The 18,280-nt window shown below is 43.2% G+C and overlaps 1 protein-coding gene and 1 non-coding gene across 3 annotated transcripts in view; both read left to right on the plus strand.

The window, feature by feature from the left end:
• LOC124711899 (afadin) overlaps positions 1-18,280 on the plus strand; it is a 1,103,288-nt gene that overhangs the window by 551,638 nt on the left and 533,370 nt on the right. The window lies entirely within an intron of this gene.
• Positions 11,397-11,470, plus strand: Trnat-ugu. Its single transcript has one exon. It is a non-coding gene; the product is annotated as a tRNA-Thr (tRNA).

An 18,280-nucleotide genomic window follows, 5' to 3' on the forward strand; every position in this document is an offset into this window, starting at 1 on the left:
GGCGGCTGTGCGGCCGCGGCGGGCCTTTGAGGGCGCGCCTGCCGCTGATGAGCGGAAATGCAGGCGCTGGGGGTGGGTGGGAGCGAGCAGGCTGTGTTCCAAGTTCAGGGGACGGCTACTCCCGTCTGCAGGTTTCTCTCTCTCTCCTCAGGGGAAAACAACGGTGTCTGGTGTCACACACAAATATCCGATTACGTAAGTTCGAGGTTTACAAATCCTAGATAGTCGTGGCATAGCTCATAATGAACAAGCCCGTAATTCTGCTGACAGGTCATCTTTGACAATTATACGTGGAAAGGGGAGGTTATTTCCCCTATTAATTTCAATCTAAAGCGGAATGTGCACTGGGCTGAAATTTCATAGTGGATTAATTCTTTCAGCTCGAGACCCGTCGGTGACGGCCCATTGAGAACGTGCCTTTCTTATCAGACCCGTCATATGACGGACTCACTGTACGAGACACATTGTTTCCGTGTACAGCGGAGCTCTATGGCGCAGACGAATCCGTACCTCTTGGGGACGCGCCGTTTGGTTATCGCAGGTGTTACAAGGTTGAAAGTTTATGCCCGACCTTTGCCTTTCGTTGACGAGTGCTCTACGGATTGTGCTGCCCAGACACTCCTTACGACCCGCCCTCGCAACTTCATTTCTGCCAGTATCTCATCTCCTACACAGCTTGGGGGATTGTTTCCAGTTTGAGATTTTCACTCTGCAACGCAGTATGTGCTGATATAAAACTTTCTGGCAGATTAAAACTGTTTGCCGGACCCAGACTCGACCCAAGAGCGCTAGTCGCGGGATTGAATTCCTGCAAGCCTTTTGCAGTGTTGGTAAACAACAACGTGTACCAACGTGTACACCTTTCTAAAAATTCATTCTGGGTCTGGAAAACATGAATGAAGAAGTTATGTAGAGAACTTCAAGTAAAATTTGGAAAGTAGAAGGAAACTAAACTCAGCGCTCAGGCCTCAGAGGACCACGCTCTTCCGAACGACGTTCATGTCATCCACTGCCATTCGGATGCAGTGTGGAAGGGCACGGGATCAGCACACCGCCCTCCCGGTCCTTTGCGGCCTTCCAGACCTTTGGAGCCTCTTCTTCACAACCCACTAGCTCCTGAGCTGGTACCCCTTTCCAACCTTCCCATCAAGCGAAAATCCCTGGCAGTACTGGCAACTGGCCCAGGATCCTCTGCATGGTAGTCAGATACGATGTTGAGGCGGACCACGAGAGAGTTACTGGCGAAAGTAAAGAGGAGCCTGAATAGCTCAGCCGGTGGAGAATCTGCCCACGAAAGGCAAAGGTTCCGGGTTCGAGTCACGGTCCGGCGCACAGTTTCAGTCTGTCAGGAAGTATTAAATCAGAGCACTCTATGCCGCCGAGTAAAAATGCATTCTCTAAGTAGTAATAAAGCATAGGAATAAAATTGCAGCATGTTAGTAATAGCTCGAAATGAAGTTAGTTGCAAGATACCTCGGTGAACTTAGGGTTGACCACCTGGTATGTTCTTCAGCAAATACTTAACTACAATACAGGGTATGTGCTTGGGAAGCACTTCCGTATGCAAGTCTTGAGTTGCCATGGTGCAGCTCATCTTTTAGTGTTCCCGCAGGGTGTTCCTCTTAGAAAACTAATCGGTAATTTCTACTTATGTGGGTGTGCGTAATGAGTGTCGAATTTTTCAACATTGTTGGTATCTCATTTTACTTTTTTACTTTCCGTAGCGGATAGCCGTTTCCGCATATAGCTCTTGCATTAAATATCAGGGATAGGTAATTTCGAACATGAATAATTTGGGCGGAAACACAAAAATGAAGAGGACAGCAGATAGGTGGCGGTAGAAAATGGTACAAAATACGCGAAAAATCATTAATATTAGAAATTGGCATTTACATTTTTATCAGATGACTATGATATTTTTGTCATAGAAATAAAATATTATCTTGTTTGTTTAATAACACGACACATTAAGAAAAAGACATCTATCTACTATGATTTTTCCAAGACACATCATCTGCCTTCATTTGAAAGTTTTACTAGCGTAAAGAAAATATTGTCGTAGCTTCATTCCATTCACAATCTGTTACTCTCTGTAATATCGCGTCATATCCACAAATAACAAAATTGTATTAAGCAAGAAACATATGTAGCCTGTTTTCATCATTCATATCCCGCGTCCGGCCATCCTGATTTAAGTTTTCCGTGATTTTCCTAAATCGCTCCAGGCAAATGCCTTTCAAAAGGGCACGGCCGACTTCCTTCCCCGTCCTTCCCTAATCTAATGAGATTACACCTCGCTGTCTGGTCTTCTTCCCAAAACAACACAACCCAACCCATCATTCATATGCATTGTCGTCTGATGCGTGAATGATGTAGACATTAATCTCCTGAGTACAAAAGGCTTCAGAGGCAACTTAGAACAGCCGCAATTTATTGTAATTTGATTTCTGTTGCAATTTCTAATGAAAGTGAATCTTTAAATCGATCACAAGTTGCGTCCCAAGTGTGTATATGTTTAAAAGTATGTATTAAATTTGTCAATTTTTCATGGAATTGTTTGAAGTCTGTAACTGCAGTGCAAAATTCATAAAATAACACTTCCTCTGCTTCAGTCACGCCTTTGCTCCGATTATTATTGGCACGAAACTGTCATCATTAGGCGCCTAATCTTACTTGTGCATAAATTGTTATATCAGACATTTCCAATGAATTGAAAATGTGATGCAATGGCCTTTTGTGTTTTCTTGTTCTCTGGGTGGTTGGTATTGTTGAATTCCCTCTAATAATAATAATAATAATAATAATAATTCCGTCTGGCTCAGCGACCTGGTGGAAATTTTTCGATTGGACGGCACTTCGGTGAACTTCCATGGTCCATAAACGCCCACAAAAATGTGTGTGAAATCTTATGGGACTTAACTGCTAAGGTCATCAGTCCCTAATCTTACGCACTACTTAACCTAAATTATCCTAAGGACAAACACATACACACCCATGCCCGAGGGAGGCCTCGAACTTCCGCCGGGACCAAAACGCCCACATACCCACCGAAATGGGACCTACAGTTTAATGAGGAACCCGAAACGCGTCTCAATCGTTGCGAGTTTGTACGTCACTGAGAGTTCAAGGATAGGTTAAAGGGAGATTGAAGCATTCCGTGGCCCTACGTACATCCGATTCAGCTACCTTTCAGTTTTCAGGCAAGCGCCTTATCACTAGGCCACCATGTCCGACGCATTACCATTACAGGGGCCCACAGTATTTTGAATGATAACCTCACTAGTATATCCAAGAAAAACTTCCACGTATTTCGCAGGAATGTGCAATACAGCAATTGATATATAAATAACTGGCACCTGATGATGCAGCATGCTGCCGAAGCGCACCGTACCAATAAATATTGGAGTATAAAACCAGTAAAGCTGAAAAAGATGAGTTTCTCTTTCATAGTCTGTAAGAACGTACTCCCAGCTCTTTAGCTGTATAATTATTTAATACATGTTTCATTCTGGATCAAGGATCTTTTATCTGCACTACAGAAGTGAGAACACCTGAGCGACATTTTAAACTTATAGTTGCGCCCAAAAGGAGGAAGGAGTTTCGCCCAAGTCAGTTTAATATAGGTGAAACCTTTGTGATAAAATAAAGCTAGAAAAAGATTGTGGGTTTCAGTTTTTTTCTTAAAATGATTTTAATCCACGCACGCGATGTCGAAATTTACAATGTAAAATGTAATGCCGTGCTTATTTTTCGCAAATTCCTGAATTGGCCACGAGGAATGTGTTTAGCTGTGTGACTGAATGACGCCCAGCTCACTCGGCGTCCGTCACGGGACGTGTTTTGCTTGCCACTGCTATCGGCGGCAGTCGCTGCGGCTGTGCATATTGGCTGCAGCCTCCCGCATCGCCGCGATTCCTGCCGCCAGCGCGGCCCTTGACAGCCCACTAATTAAACGGCCCTGCAGTCGCTTTCGCTTTCCGCCGTCTCGCCCGCCCAGCTGTTTGGGGACGACCGATACCGCAGCTTACCTCTCCCTCGCCTCGCCTGCCACAGTTGCAAACAGTCACACAGTCTGCCACCGACTTGCTGTGTGGGTCTACCACGGGTGTTAATTCAGAGTGCATATCCTCTATATCTCAGCTGTAACTAATAAATTGTCACCGTGCTTCATGCTGACGTAATACGGGGCGTTTCGTAAACAGCAACCCTGCTTTAAAAGGGTGTCGTGTCTACATGGAGGCACATATAACCATAGGATTTCTGAAGGTGGCAGGGGTAAAATACAGGGAGCGAAAGGCTATTTACAATTTGTGCAGAAACCAGATGGCAGTTATAAGAGTCGAGGGACATGAAAGGGAAGCAGTGGTTGGAAAGGGAGTGAGACAGGGTTGTAGCCTATCCTCGATGTTATTCAGTCTGTATATTGAGCAAGCAGTAAAGGAAACAAAAGAAAAGTTCGGAGTAGGTATTAAAATCCATGGAGAAGAAATAAAAACTTTGAGGTTCGCCGATGACATTGTAATTCTGTCAGAGACAGCAAAGGACTTGCAAGAGCAGTTGAACGGAATGGACAGTGTCTTGAGAGGAGGGTATAAGATGAACATCAACAAAAGCAAAACGAGGATAATGGAATGTAGTCGAATTAAGTCGGGTGATGCTGAGGGTATTAGATTAGGAAATGAGACAATTAAAGTAGTAAATGAGTTTTACTATTTGGGAAGCAAAATAACTGATGATGGTCGTAGTAGAGAGGATATAAAATGTAGACTGGCAATAGCAAGGAAAAGGTTTCTGAAGAAGAGAAATTTGTTAACATCGAGTATAGATTTAGGTGTCCGGAAGTCTTTTCTGGATGTATTTGTATGGAAGTGAAACGTGGACGATAAATAGTTTGGACAAAAAGAGAATAGCAGCTTTCGAAATGTGGTGCTACAGAAGAATGCTGAAGATTAGATGGGTAGATCACGTAACTAAGGAGGAGGTATTGAATAGAACTGAGGAGAAGAGAAATTTGTGGCACAACTTGACTAAAAGAAGGGATCGGTTGGTAGGACATGTTCTGAGGCATCAAGGGGTCGCCAATTTAATATTGGAGGGCAGCGTGGAGAGTAAAAATCGTAGAGAGAGACCAAGTGATGAATACACTGAGCAGATTCAGAAGGATGTAGGCTGCAGTAGGTACTGGGAGATGAAGAAGCTTGCCCAGGATAGAGTAGCATGGAGAGCTGCATCAAACCAGTGTCAGGACCGAAGACCACAACAACAACATATTGTACAATTGCATTTAAGATCAAAGTCTTCATTTACCTTTCAGTTCACCCGGACGCATGACAAACATGCAAATTACAGTCAAACTCGTTCCATACTTTCGACAGTAAGTACTTTCACTGCTGTTGCTAGGCGCCGTCACAGTTGTTGGATGACAAGCAACATAAATGGAAAATTTCACAACACCCCCCCCCCTCCCCACCCCACTCCTCCCAGAAAAGAACTGAGAAAAAAACCATACGTGAGAGCAGGCGACCATTGGTGCAACGCGAGATCCATACACCCCTTACGGTCGCTTCATCGTTGAGGCAGTTCATTGTTAAGAAACCCTTTTACTTTCAGATAGGTACGGTGCTGCGTAATCTTGTTGAAAAATAAAAACTGTAGCGTATGCTCTAAAAAGTCAGTACTACGAGATATCTAGATATGTGGTTCGTAAATTCATTTTGTCCGTAAAAAAAGAACGGGCTGTCTCAGGAACGGCGCAAAACACACGAAGCCTTGGATAGTTTCTCCCGTGCTCGACTAAGGTATATGGCTGCTGTATTCTCCAAGTTCTTTCATTGTGGCGAGTTATTTGTCCATTTAAACTGGACATAGCCTCATCATTTGAAGCTGAAAGGGAACAGTTAACTACCTTCGCCAGCCCCACAGCGAATTCACAAAACTAACACTTCGTTGTTTCTCACCACGATAAAGGACTTACAGGTATCAAATCCAGTGTGACTTGAAACACGAACGTCGCCGCGAAACTCACCACACAGACACGTGAGAAATGGCTAATTCTCGGCAGGCACGAAGAGATACACATTTGTAGACTACACGCAAAACTCTATTGAATGCGCTGTACTGCTTGAACGAGCATGCGGGGGTGACCTTTCGATTTCCCCTGACGTAAACAATCAGTGCTCCGAAACTGCTCGTGCCATAGTTGAATGCTTTGAGCTGCGCGGGTGCGTTGCCTTACACTTGACGAAAATCACACCGCACCGTTGTAGCTGAATTGCACCTTTTTAGAAGGAGAAAGGAAACGCCTTTTTATTGCTGTGTTTTCATCATCTGGATTTTTGGGTATATACTGGATACCAAAACAACGAGCGAGGTAGCTGCAGCAGGGAAATCTCTCCTGGCAACCCCGTGAACCGTATGGCACGAACACAAGTGGTTAGTTTTGACGAGAAAGTTAAAGTTTACCCCCAGATTTATATCTGTATTCCTATAGAGGATAAAGTGATGTGTAATCAGATGCATCTTTTTCAGAAACCCTGTAAATTACAAAATATAAATTTGTACAGGATATGAAACACAAGACAAAAACCGCGAGTTGTAACACCCCTAACATGATTTATTATGTCTTGTATTACGAGGTTGGCAACGGACTAAAACTGATTGTCAAACCCGTATTTTACTGGCAACCTACTAGCAGTTAAAACATACCGCCACATCCTACGGCCCAACTAAAGCCTCAATCTCTCATTGCCTCAGTACTAATTTTCTGAGCTCCTCAGAGAGGCGTTCACGTTGAAGAATATTGCCCACTAGGAGCGAGGACTCGTTTTGAATTTTAGTGGTATGCGCACCTTTAATTTGTCAGCAAGACTGATCCAAACTCTGCTCCAGTCATACCCCTCCGCCCAAATATGCTCTTTGCAGACACGAACGCAACGTTGGGTTTGTCAAGAGAAACTATAGGTCCACGGCATACAAGCCTCGAGAAATCTTAAAAGTGTATTTGTATTGCTGGAATCAAAGTGCAACAGGCTCAGAGTATCTGTGTTAATGTGAATCTACACTGCACGGATAACCGAATAAGACATGTAATCCAAAATGCAAGTTTTTTGCCGAAAATTGCCTATAGGCATAAAATATCAAAAGCGTGGGGATTCATGATTCTATTCGAGCTAATTGTAGCCAGGAAGGTCAAATATAGGGTTGAGAGAAAGAAGGTGCTCAGAAATTTTTTGTTTCAAAACTATCGTTCGAGAGCTCACCCGTGCAAATGCGGCAAATAGTTGCGGCGTTGCTAAAATTATGAAGAAGTTATGATTACCCAAAAAAATTCCTTGTTATGTCAATTCTTTTTATTTCAGTTACAAATAAGAAACAGCGCTCGACTTCAGTGGAGCAAATTCACAGTATACTGTGTATTTAAACTGAAACCAAAACACGTCCGCATTTAAATTGTACACGCACAGGCAGCGCGACAACTTTTTCGCAACGAGCGCAGTCTGCACCAGACCTGATTGCCAGGATTTCGTGCTGCGACAAAAACACAAGGGGCGACTCGAAGCTTGGTTACCGTTCAGTTGGGGAAGGAAAAAAAAAAATACGAACAGCCCCACGCAGTCAATAAAACTACCAGCTGCGGAGATACTGGGCGGTAACGCAACTCTGTTTTTAATGGCGTGTGGTTCAGAGGATAGCCGAAGTGGCTGAAATATTGACTTACGCACTACCTCGTTGTATATCTCTTTACGTCCTATTTCTTATTACCATACTCACAGTGGACTTGAAATGTGTTATTAAACGTGACAAAACAGAATGAAGGATATAACGTTCAGTAGACGAATAAACTCTCTCGTCTTGAACCTGTCTTCACTGACAAGATTTAGGTTAACCCCCTAAATACCGCGTGCGGCACCGTCTCATGATATACCGCGCGTGGATCTGGGTGCAGCGTTTCCAAAATGGTACCATCCGTACATTTTTGTAAGTTTTACTACTTTTATATGTCAGTACAATATAAAGACATTAAACGTCGCAGACAAATAAAATTTATTGTAACTTGGGTAGAAATTTAGGGGATAAAGATAAAGGAATACGTAACTGTGCTTTATATTGTAATAGCAGTACTTTTGCTTTCAATAACGTATAATATTGAATAACTACAGTATAAATCATATACATGTGTTTCTCATATTACTAAAACTAATGATACATTGCAGAGCCAAAGAAACTGGTACACCGCCTAATATCGTGTAGGCCCCCGCGAGCACGCTAAACTGGCGCAACACGACGTGGCATGGACTCGACTAATGTCTGAAGAAGTGCTGGAGGGAGATGACACCATGAATCCTGCAGGGCTGTCCATAAATCCGCAAGAATACGAGGGGTGTAGACGACTTTTGAACAGCACATTGCAAGCCATCCCAGTTATGCTCAATAATGTTCATGCCTGGGGGATGTGGTGGCCAGCGGAAGTGTTTAAACTCGGAAGAGTGTTCCTGGAGCCACTCCGTAGCAATTCTGGACGTGTGGAGTGTCGCACTGTCCTTCTAGAATTGCTCAAGTCCGTCGGAATGCATAATGGACACGAATGGATGCAAGTGATCAGCTTACATACGTGTCACCTGTCAGAGTCGTATCTAGACGTATCAGGGATCCCATATCACTCCAGCTGCACATGCCCCACACCATAAAAGAGCCTTCACTAGCTTGAACAGTCATCTGCTAACGTGCGGGGTCCATGGATTCAAGAGATGGCCTTCCATACCCGTACACATCCATCCACTCGATACAATTTGAAACGAGACTCGTCCGACCGGGCAACGTATTTCCAGTCATCAACAGCCCAACGTGTCGGTGTTGACGGACCCAGGCGAGGCTTTGTGTCGTGCAGTCATCAAGGGTACGCGAGTCGGCTCCGAAACCCCATATCGATGATGTTTCGTTGTATAGTTCTCACGCTGACACTTGTTTATGACCCAGCATTGGAATCTGCAGCAATTTGCGGAAGGGTTGCACTTCTGTCACGTTGAACGATTCTCTTCAGTCGTCATTGGTCCTGTTCTTCCAGGTTCTTTTTCTGGGCGCAGCAGTGTCGGAGATTTGATGTTTTACCGGATTCCTTCGGTGTCCTCGGTGTCCCATCGCCGCATTCGAACTCACGTAAATCTTGATAACCTGCCATTGTAACCGATCTAACAACTGCGTCAGACATCTGTTGTCTTATATACGCGTTGTCGACCGCAACGCCGTATTCTGCCTGTGTACGTATGTATTTGAATACGCATGTCTATACCAGTTCCTTTGGCGCTTCAGTGTATTACAAATTGCTACATGTATAAATAAGAAAACACTAAATATCAGTCCCTCTGCACTTCAATTTCCCCATTTTCTCTTTGACGACAGCAGTCGCAAACTACTTGGCGGGTCGAGTGATTCTTACATACAAAATATTTGCGTGTCGAACAACGTACAGTATATTAAGTGATTCTCGGTAGTTTGAAAGACTTACATACACATATATACGTCATCTGACGAATTCTTAAGATCTGCATGGTCTTTGTACTGTTCTCCGAGAAGTCAGAAAGCCATATTTTCCAGAAAGGCCTTTCCGCTACGTGTGGGTCAGTATTATTCCATATCCACAATTTTTGTGCGTTTATTCCTGCTGTGTCCAAAACTCTGAAGAATATTGCCAGCGGCCTTCTTTTCGTTTTTCTCGAAGTCGAGAAAACGAACACTTTTGGTCATTTGTATCATCTCCCTCCTTGGTATGGTTATAGCCCGTTATTGGGGTAGGTTTTCCCGTGTCTGTGTCTATTTCCTCGCAAATCATGCTTTGTAGATAACGGGAGACCATATTTTTTCCTTCTTTGGCATGTAGTATACCATGGTGCAATTACCCTGGAATCCAAATAATGAAAAGCCCTATTCTCAGAAGTTCAGTTCCAGAAAGTCGGAGGGGATTTGTTTATATTCTTTTCCATTCTGTCAAGAAATGTTACACCGTTCTCCAGAAGAAACTGTCCCAATTGATAGCTGGTGCAGTAGTTGTCGGTGGTCGCATTTCTTTGAAAACCTAAGACGGGCTGAAACTGTCGCTTGACTATATTGAACGGTTTGTTCGATGTAAAGTAAGGACCTTCCCTTTGTTTGCCGCAGTATATCTCGAAGCTCTGCACGTAAAATGTGCCACTATCGGACATGGGGTACACTTTCAGGCCGTACTTTGCCGTCTTGTCAGGTATGTATTGGATAAAACTAAACCGACTTCGAAAGGGAAGCAGCATTTCGTCAGTGGTCACAAATTTTGATAGGGAGTAATCGTTTTTACAGTTACTTTCAAAGTCCCCGGGCAACCCCCTAACGGCTGCTAATTTATCATACGTTTTTCGTGTTCCCGTGGTCGCTCTCTCTGCAAACCTGATGCTTCTCAGTAACTACATAAATCTGTTATCGGAAAACACAGCTTGGCAAAACCATCATCCCTGTACCATTGCGCGGGTACTTTTCTTGAAAGCGATTTAGAATAGAACCCCACAAAGAGCTTTCATTTCCGAAGAAGTAATGAACCTATAATCTCGTTCCCTCGTATATTGAATTGTACATCTACGTTCTGAAATATATATATGTTTGTGCTAACAACAATTTTGTGAATATTTGTAAGAATGAATCTCATAAACGCGTCCAATTCCGAGGAAATATTTCTGCCTGCGCGGGTCCGGCCTGGCAATACTTTTATAATGGTTTTTTGATTTCGTTTTGTTCGGCAGAGGTAAGAAATTGCTTGTCCAAAGCTTTTCTGACGTAAGAGCGGTAATCATTGCCTGTATTATTATTGAAGGGCTGGCTCTGAGCACTATGGGACTCAACTGCTGAGGAGGTCATCAGTCCCCTAGAACTTAGAACTACTTAAACCTAACTAACCTAAGGACATCACACACATCCATGCCCGAGGCAGGATTCGAACCTGCGACCGTAGTAGCAGCGCGGCTCCGGACTGCATCGCCTAGAACCGCACGGCCACCGCGGCCGGTTATTGAAGGGATTGGAATGTTTGTCCCCAGATTATTGTGTCGCTACTGTGGCGGTCCACATTCTTACTTCCTGTCTTCTCTTCACTTTCCTCGATGAAATCGCAGGGAAGCTCTCCCTCTTCACTTTCGTCATCAGATAGCCAACGAAGTATATATACGAAGGCAGTAACTTGTTCTCGAAAGAACAGTTACTGTTGATGACCGTGCAGCTTTTCCCTCGAATAAATGAGGACTGACTGACAACCTCAGCTGCCGACAAATGTCTATAAGGTACAATACATATGGTGAATTGTGGACAGTTGGGAATGTGAGTCTCACGGGAAGCGTGCAAGGGATAAGTCCCTGCAGTAGCGCTATTCATCTGTGTCCTCGGTGGCTCAGATGGATAGAGCGCCTGCCATGTAAGCGGGAGATCCCGGGTTCGAGTCCCGGTCGGGGCACACATTTTCAGCTGTCCACATCGAGGTATATCAACAACACCTGTCGGCAGCTGAGGTTGTCAGTCAGTCCTCATTTATAAAAAATGGTTCAAATGGCTCTGAGCACTATGGGACTTAACAGCTGTGGTCATCAGTCCCCTAGAACTTAGAACTACTTAAACCTAACTAACCTAAGGACATCACACACATCCATGCCCGAGGCAGGATTCGAACCTGCGACCGTAGCAGTCGCGCGTTTACGGACTGCGCGCCTAGAACCGCGAGACCACCGCGGCCGGCCCTCATTTATAGCCAACGAAGTATTTGAGGTATAACTTCACCGTGTATATTGTCCCTTTTCCTAGAAAAGCAAAAGAGAGCAAACACGTAATTACGTGCGTTGAACGTATCGCAGTATGCAGCGACGGTTAACACAAACAACAGTAAAAGCAAAGATAGATGAGACTAAGTAAATACGTACATAGTTAACTGCGCGCGGTGTAGAGTGGCACTTGTGCGAAGTTTTCAGTTGAGCGGATAGTTTCTCATTGACTATACAAGGAAACAGGAGAGACACCTGCAATGCCCGGGAGAAGGGCGAATCTAGGAATTCCTATAAGCAGAAAGTGAGGGGGCTAAGGACTCCGTATTTCCACGAGCGCAGAGTTTGCGGCACTCACCGCCGCCGCGCGGTAGCGGTATTTAGAGGCTTAAGTTACGTGCTGTTACTGCACACAGGGAACTGCAGGTAGCTGATTTTGTGGCGAGTTCGCGGCTGCTTGCTAGCTCAGTTGGGATTTCGTCCACCTTTCCTACTTTCACTGAGTAGATATGACACGGTTACACATTTCATCACAACCAGAGGTACTGAGCGAGGTGCTCAGGGCTCGGTATTCGCGAGGACAGAGGTAATAAAAATGTAGCGAAATATATCAAAAGACACAGTCCATTAATTTTTTAACGGGAGGTCGTCTCACTCCACGAATACATTTCCGGAAAGTTTGTATTGCGAAAACGAATAAGATTAATGTTGTCAGACTGCGTCTCATGCACTGTTTCGTATCTAATTGCCCCGTCTATTAATCTTTACGAAATCTCGGAAGTCCTAACCTCTAGAAGACGCAGATTTTGTGCGTACGATGCTACAAGAGCACGTGACTGATTCAGGCACAGAGTCGGTGAAACAAAATGAACTCGAAAACCAGTTTGTAACATTTTGGTGTCTCTCTGTTTGATAATCAATCCAGCAAATCCAAACTTGGCCACTACTAGACGTTATTCTCCCGGAAAGAGTTCACGCAGTTAGGACACTATCGTCCCACTAATTTCATTGTCATGTAGAAAATTTAGTGACAGATATTGCGGAAAATTCCTGACTCCCTACTTATCGTTATCGTTTATTCCACAGTGGCCAGTCCAAAGAATTATTTACAAACTCATCGCTGCTCTGAGATGTTTGGTCGTTATAAAAAGCTACACAAACTGAAGCGAAACAGACTAGGGTAAATATTGCTTTCCCGCGATTAGCCGTTAACTATCTGTTTATATTAACATCGTTCTTGTATACTCATAACGGTTGGTTTACACCTCATATAAAAAGTTAATAACAGCGGCACGCAGCGTAAAGTTTACATGTGCTTCGAACATAATGCTGGAAGGTAAGCGTTGTTTGTAGAAATAAATTCCCTGGTGACAAAGAAAACACGCAAGGAACGTTACTGATGTAACTTGGTAGTAGTGTCATAAAGCTTGACATAGCTAGCGCTTAGAATTGACGCTTAGGCTGCGTCTCGAGACATGCACAACATGCCATTGATACCAGTAAAGGCCTGGAGGGCGTCTTTTTGGCGGACTCTTTTTCTGTCCGTTATATACACATTTCATGATTCGGTTTTCATCACCAGCAGAAGAGGGCTTGGCTTACTGTCGCAAAAGGTCGCCTTATTCATTGCTAACCATAAAAAGAATGTAATTTTTCACCTGGAAGTAACTTGTTTGAGGCGTTGGACCGCGTTGCGAGGGCTCGAGCATCGTATTCTTCAATCGGACAATGATGGTCAACATAAAATTTTATTAGATGTAGTTATGTCGTGCGGCAACGGCTGCTACTTCCGCAAAAACTGAACCCAGTTACCGTATTCCTTTGAACGTCCCAGATCCACAACCTCCGCCTAGCCGAGCTGAGCAGGGATCTGAACGTCAGCTGTGTATGGCGTTGGAAGTGGCATATGCGGCAGCCACAGAGTGTATTCTGCGCTTCCTTAAAAGTTTGTCCTGATAACTTGGAGCGCTCAAAGTGTGAGCCAGGAACTCCGGTCGCGTAGCTGAAGTTGAGGACGGACGCTAATCTCCTGTGGTGGAAACTTGGGCGCCGCTTGCTGTATATCTTAAGAGGCCAGGAATCTCCACGAGCGTCAGCACGAAGCTACAACACACAATCACCTCGTGCACTGTTTCGTGATGCCGTAGTTGAGAAACCGCTGTCTGCAGCTTCCAATTACGCAGATTATTCACTGCTTCTGTATTTCCCGTTGTCTGTTCCAGAACAATTTTATCTCCTGTGGCATTCTTAAAATACGCTCCATGTATTAATTTGGGCATCCTTCGCAACCACTTCGGATTGCCTGCTATTTCAGTGCCTTCTTCTGTTATGTATTTAGAAATTGATTATTGTTCGTATTATGTCTTTCAAAGGTGTAGCAATTTATCTCCTCTGACTTCTCTCGTAAAATAAGTAGAACAAATACAAGGACAAAAGTATACGTTTTGTGGTGTTCCCGCTGTTGACGTTCCAGCTATAGTTGCTCCTTCGCGTCAGTGGAAGTTTAATCTCTTGCCGAGATTACCAGGCAGTGAAGGATTCGGGATAAGTTATTGACGAGCAGTCTCAGTGATTATGTTCAAATGCGTGTGAAATCTTACGGGACTTAACTGCTAAGGTCATCAGTCCATAAGCGTACACACTACTTAACCTAAGTTATCCTAAGGACGAACACACACACACACACACACACACACACACACACACACACACACACACACACACACACCCATGCCCGAGGGAGGACTCGAACCTCCGCCGGGACCAGCTGCAGCGATTATGCATCTGCCTGTCTGAGGCGTTGACGGCGAAGCTGGCTAGGAAGACGTCAGTGTTCAGCTGTTATAAATGGCCGCCGGGTCTCATTCACAGGAAGAATTTACAACGTGCTCTTCGCTGTTGCACGGTTTCCCCGCTGCTCTCTGGCTATCACTAAACAGCGGGAGAGTGCGGGACGGGTCTCACCGATTTGGCTCAAACTGTATGAGTAGAGAGGCAAGGCAAGTATATGACCCTTCGAAGTTCCTAAAATATTTCGTCTGAGTGGGTCGTTGGAAAAGAGAGAACGCTCTCGTAAGTTTGCTGATAACCGCTGCTACCCATCTTCTTGATTCATTGTATTGTAATCTTTGCAGTGTTAAACCATGGCTAAAGCTTACAATAGGCCACCCAGGAGCAGATGTTGACAACGCTTGTTAGTGCATGATTAACAGCAAATGTGCTTGTACTTACGACTGTAAAAACTGATAACTTATCTCATCACCCATCTCTCTCTCTCTCTCTCTATATATATATATATATATATATATATATATACAGGGATTGTTTTTGAATGATTCATCTCTGACGGTGTGTGACTTCAGCTGTTTTCCGAGATATTGTAACAGTCTCTTTTTATTGGCAAATGGAAACCGGGCAAGAATTTTCTACCAGAGAAGTGGTTGGTGAAAAGACCGTAATTTAAACCTTTCGAGGAGGATTTAAAAAAATCATCAGCGCTTTCCGTAACGCTTGTTCGATTTATGAAGAAAAAGGCTTGACAACCGACAGTCCGTCCGGTATGTGGGTCCTGCAGCAGTAGCTATGAGTCAAGCAACTGAAGGACAGGTTATTGAAATTATGATTGATAATTTCGTTTTAAATGATGAAGATTAATATATATATTACACGCCAAACCTAATGAAGAGGGAGGTGGATTTTATCATTTACTCTTTCTTTCTACGCCCACGTATACTTTTGCTGTGTGCAAGTCCATTTTATTTGTAACAGGTTGCTTCTTCAAGTACAGACGCGAACGACGGTGATTACGATACAGACGAATATTCTTCTGTTACTTTAGTGCCCCTGGCTTAAAAGAAGAAAGGCCATCACTAAAATCGTGGTTTCAAATCCTGGGAAAAATGATTATCTTCAGATTTGGGGGGAGAGGAATAGAACAAGGCGGCAATACAAATAACAAAATACCATTCATCAACTCCGAAACATAGAAAAGATTTCAGGATGCACGAGACGTTATGAGAAGGTGATGACAAGAACATCACAACAATAGGCAATGGCAGTCGTATTTCCATATTTATCAGGACACGAAAATTTCAGTTTATTGCTATTGATACCTGGGTAAACCTATTCAAAAGTAAACATTCAATAGGACAGGGAAAAATCACCAAATTCGTCTGCAAAAATGATGTTTAAAGTTTGGAAGGAACGATGGAAGCAGCAGAGGAGTTTTGTATACAGACAAAACATTAAATAACAAATGTCAACCTTAATTATGTAATTAACATTGACTAGACTGGATGCTAGTGTGAATCAACGTATAACAGAACTTGGATTACAAAGGTGCGAGGATCGTTTTGGTGAAAAATCTGTTCAGAACCACCCACTCTTAAACAGCGCAGTACAGTTTAACCGCTTCGGGGAAACTGGTATTCTTTGTATTTTTAGGTATGCGAGAGCCTGGCAATAAATTTGGTCCTGGAGCCACCGGTACCGTGACGAAATTATAAGAAGAATATAAGAATATCGCCGTCGTTACTTGCTTCAAGTCAGGAAAACTAACAAAAGAGCTTTATGCAAAATTTTTGGACAATACGTAAAAACCATATGTTGCTAATCATAAGTTCCTTCTGTTCGTGGATTCGTGGAGTGGCCAAGCAGATTTGACAGTATATGGTGAGACGTTTAGCAATAAGTAATGTGTACTGTGAAGATCATTCCACCCAAATGTACTCCTTTCTGTGATGATGTTTCAATAGCCAACTCAATAATCTAATTAAAAGATTAAAAATTGCCCCTGATTCGCTACAATAACGACGAGAATTATCGTCAAGGGAAGATGAAATTAAAATACATTCGATCGTTTTGCATCACTTAAGTGCTCCTGTTTTCACCACATTGATTCGATATGCATGGTATGCATCAAAACTGGTAGAGGAAAGAATGAAGTAGGCTTTCCACTGAACCATACTTCGGATAAATGTTCCTGCTAAAAAAAAAAAGAAAAAAATGCTTAATTCCTTCCTAGAATTTTCGGAAGTATTGCTTCCATTCAAAACTTCAGACAATTAAGAAAATTAACTGTTTAATTATATTCATTATTCAGATTAAAGTAATCGTAACTAGTTGTCAATTGTATTTATTAATTTTACGTATATAAACTGATCTGTTAAACTATATATAAATTTTATAATTGTTAGTTTAACATTACGAGGAATTAAATGCAATTACAAAAAATTGGGCAGCAGCGGGAATCGAACTAGAGGCTCCGATTTATCGCTCCGTACACTTAGCGACTGCGCCATTCCACTAACGAGGCAGTTGTTATTCAAACATCACTCTCAAAGTAATAAAAAAATTTTCGAGACCGTTTTCTCTTTTTCTACGACGAGCGAAGACGAAACATTTTAGGCACTTCAAAGAGTCATAAACTTTCTTCTGATCACAAACTTTGAGCCAAAACGGTGAGACCCGTTCCGTACCCTTCCTTGTATGTTAATAGAATATTAGTTGTACCTGTCTTAATCGGCTCAGTGTTGCTTAGTTTCTGGAAAAATAGTGCTCATGGAATTATATGACACGCAACCTATAACTTTTCCCCGTTTACGTGAATATTAACCACATGCAATTAGAGATTGTAAGTTATGAAAGTTGATGTGGTTTAGTGGCTGAATTTTCAGTGGTAGATTTTGATAGTTGAACTGATGTGATACGGGATTCTGTTTTTTCGCAATCGTCTGAATTAGTACAAAAGGACAGTTCAAATATGCGTAATGTTTACAAGACATAATAGATGTGTGAGTTAAAGATATCCGCGGACTTAATGTACCAATTTCCCTATACCTAGCGCTACGTGGAATTGCATATCACCAAAATTGCCTCCTGTGTTAACACGAACCTGTAGCGGTCGGTGAAGTGAAGTGTATTGTTGCAAAACAATTTACTATTAATTGAGCCACAGAACCATGTCGGACAGCATTCATTGCGGTTACGTTATTCAACTGTTTCGGCTGAGGTGTACCGCTTCATGTTGCTCGCACTAAATCTTGGTCGTGGGAACATCTTTGTTTCCTTCGTTATGGAAGTGAGAAATTGTATCAGGGGTTTCGAGTCGAGCGCTGCAGGGTGGGCGCTACCAGTGTCTGCGATAACATAAGAGGTGCGTTGCTGGTTGCGTGTTATCGCGCTGAACACGGCTGGGAAACACAGACAGTAGTCCTTCACACCGTGGCTGTGGCCACGGAGGCATTCTGTTGGCGGACTTCAGCGTCTGGCTTCCAGCGAAGAAGACCTATATGTCAACGCGAACCTAAATTTTAATTTAGTCACAAACCGCCGCTGTAATAGTGTATTTGTACGTGTAAGTACTACGATGATCGTCTTTATAAAAAAAAAAAATAATAAAAAAAGTGGTTCAAATGGCTCTGAGCACTATGGGATTCAATATCTGAAGTCATCAGTCCCCTAGAACTTGGAACTACTTAAACCTAACTAATCTAAGGACATCACACACA

This window comes from Schistocerca piceifrons, chromosome 8 (genome assembly GCF_021461385.2).
Source record: "Schistocerca piceifrons isolate TAMUIC-IGC-003096 chromosome 8, iqSchPice1.1, whole genome shotgun sequence".
NCBI classification, from domain to species: Eukaryota; Metazoa; Arthropoda; class Insecta; order Orthoptera; family Acrididae; genus Schistocerca; species Schistocerca piceifrons.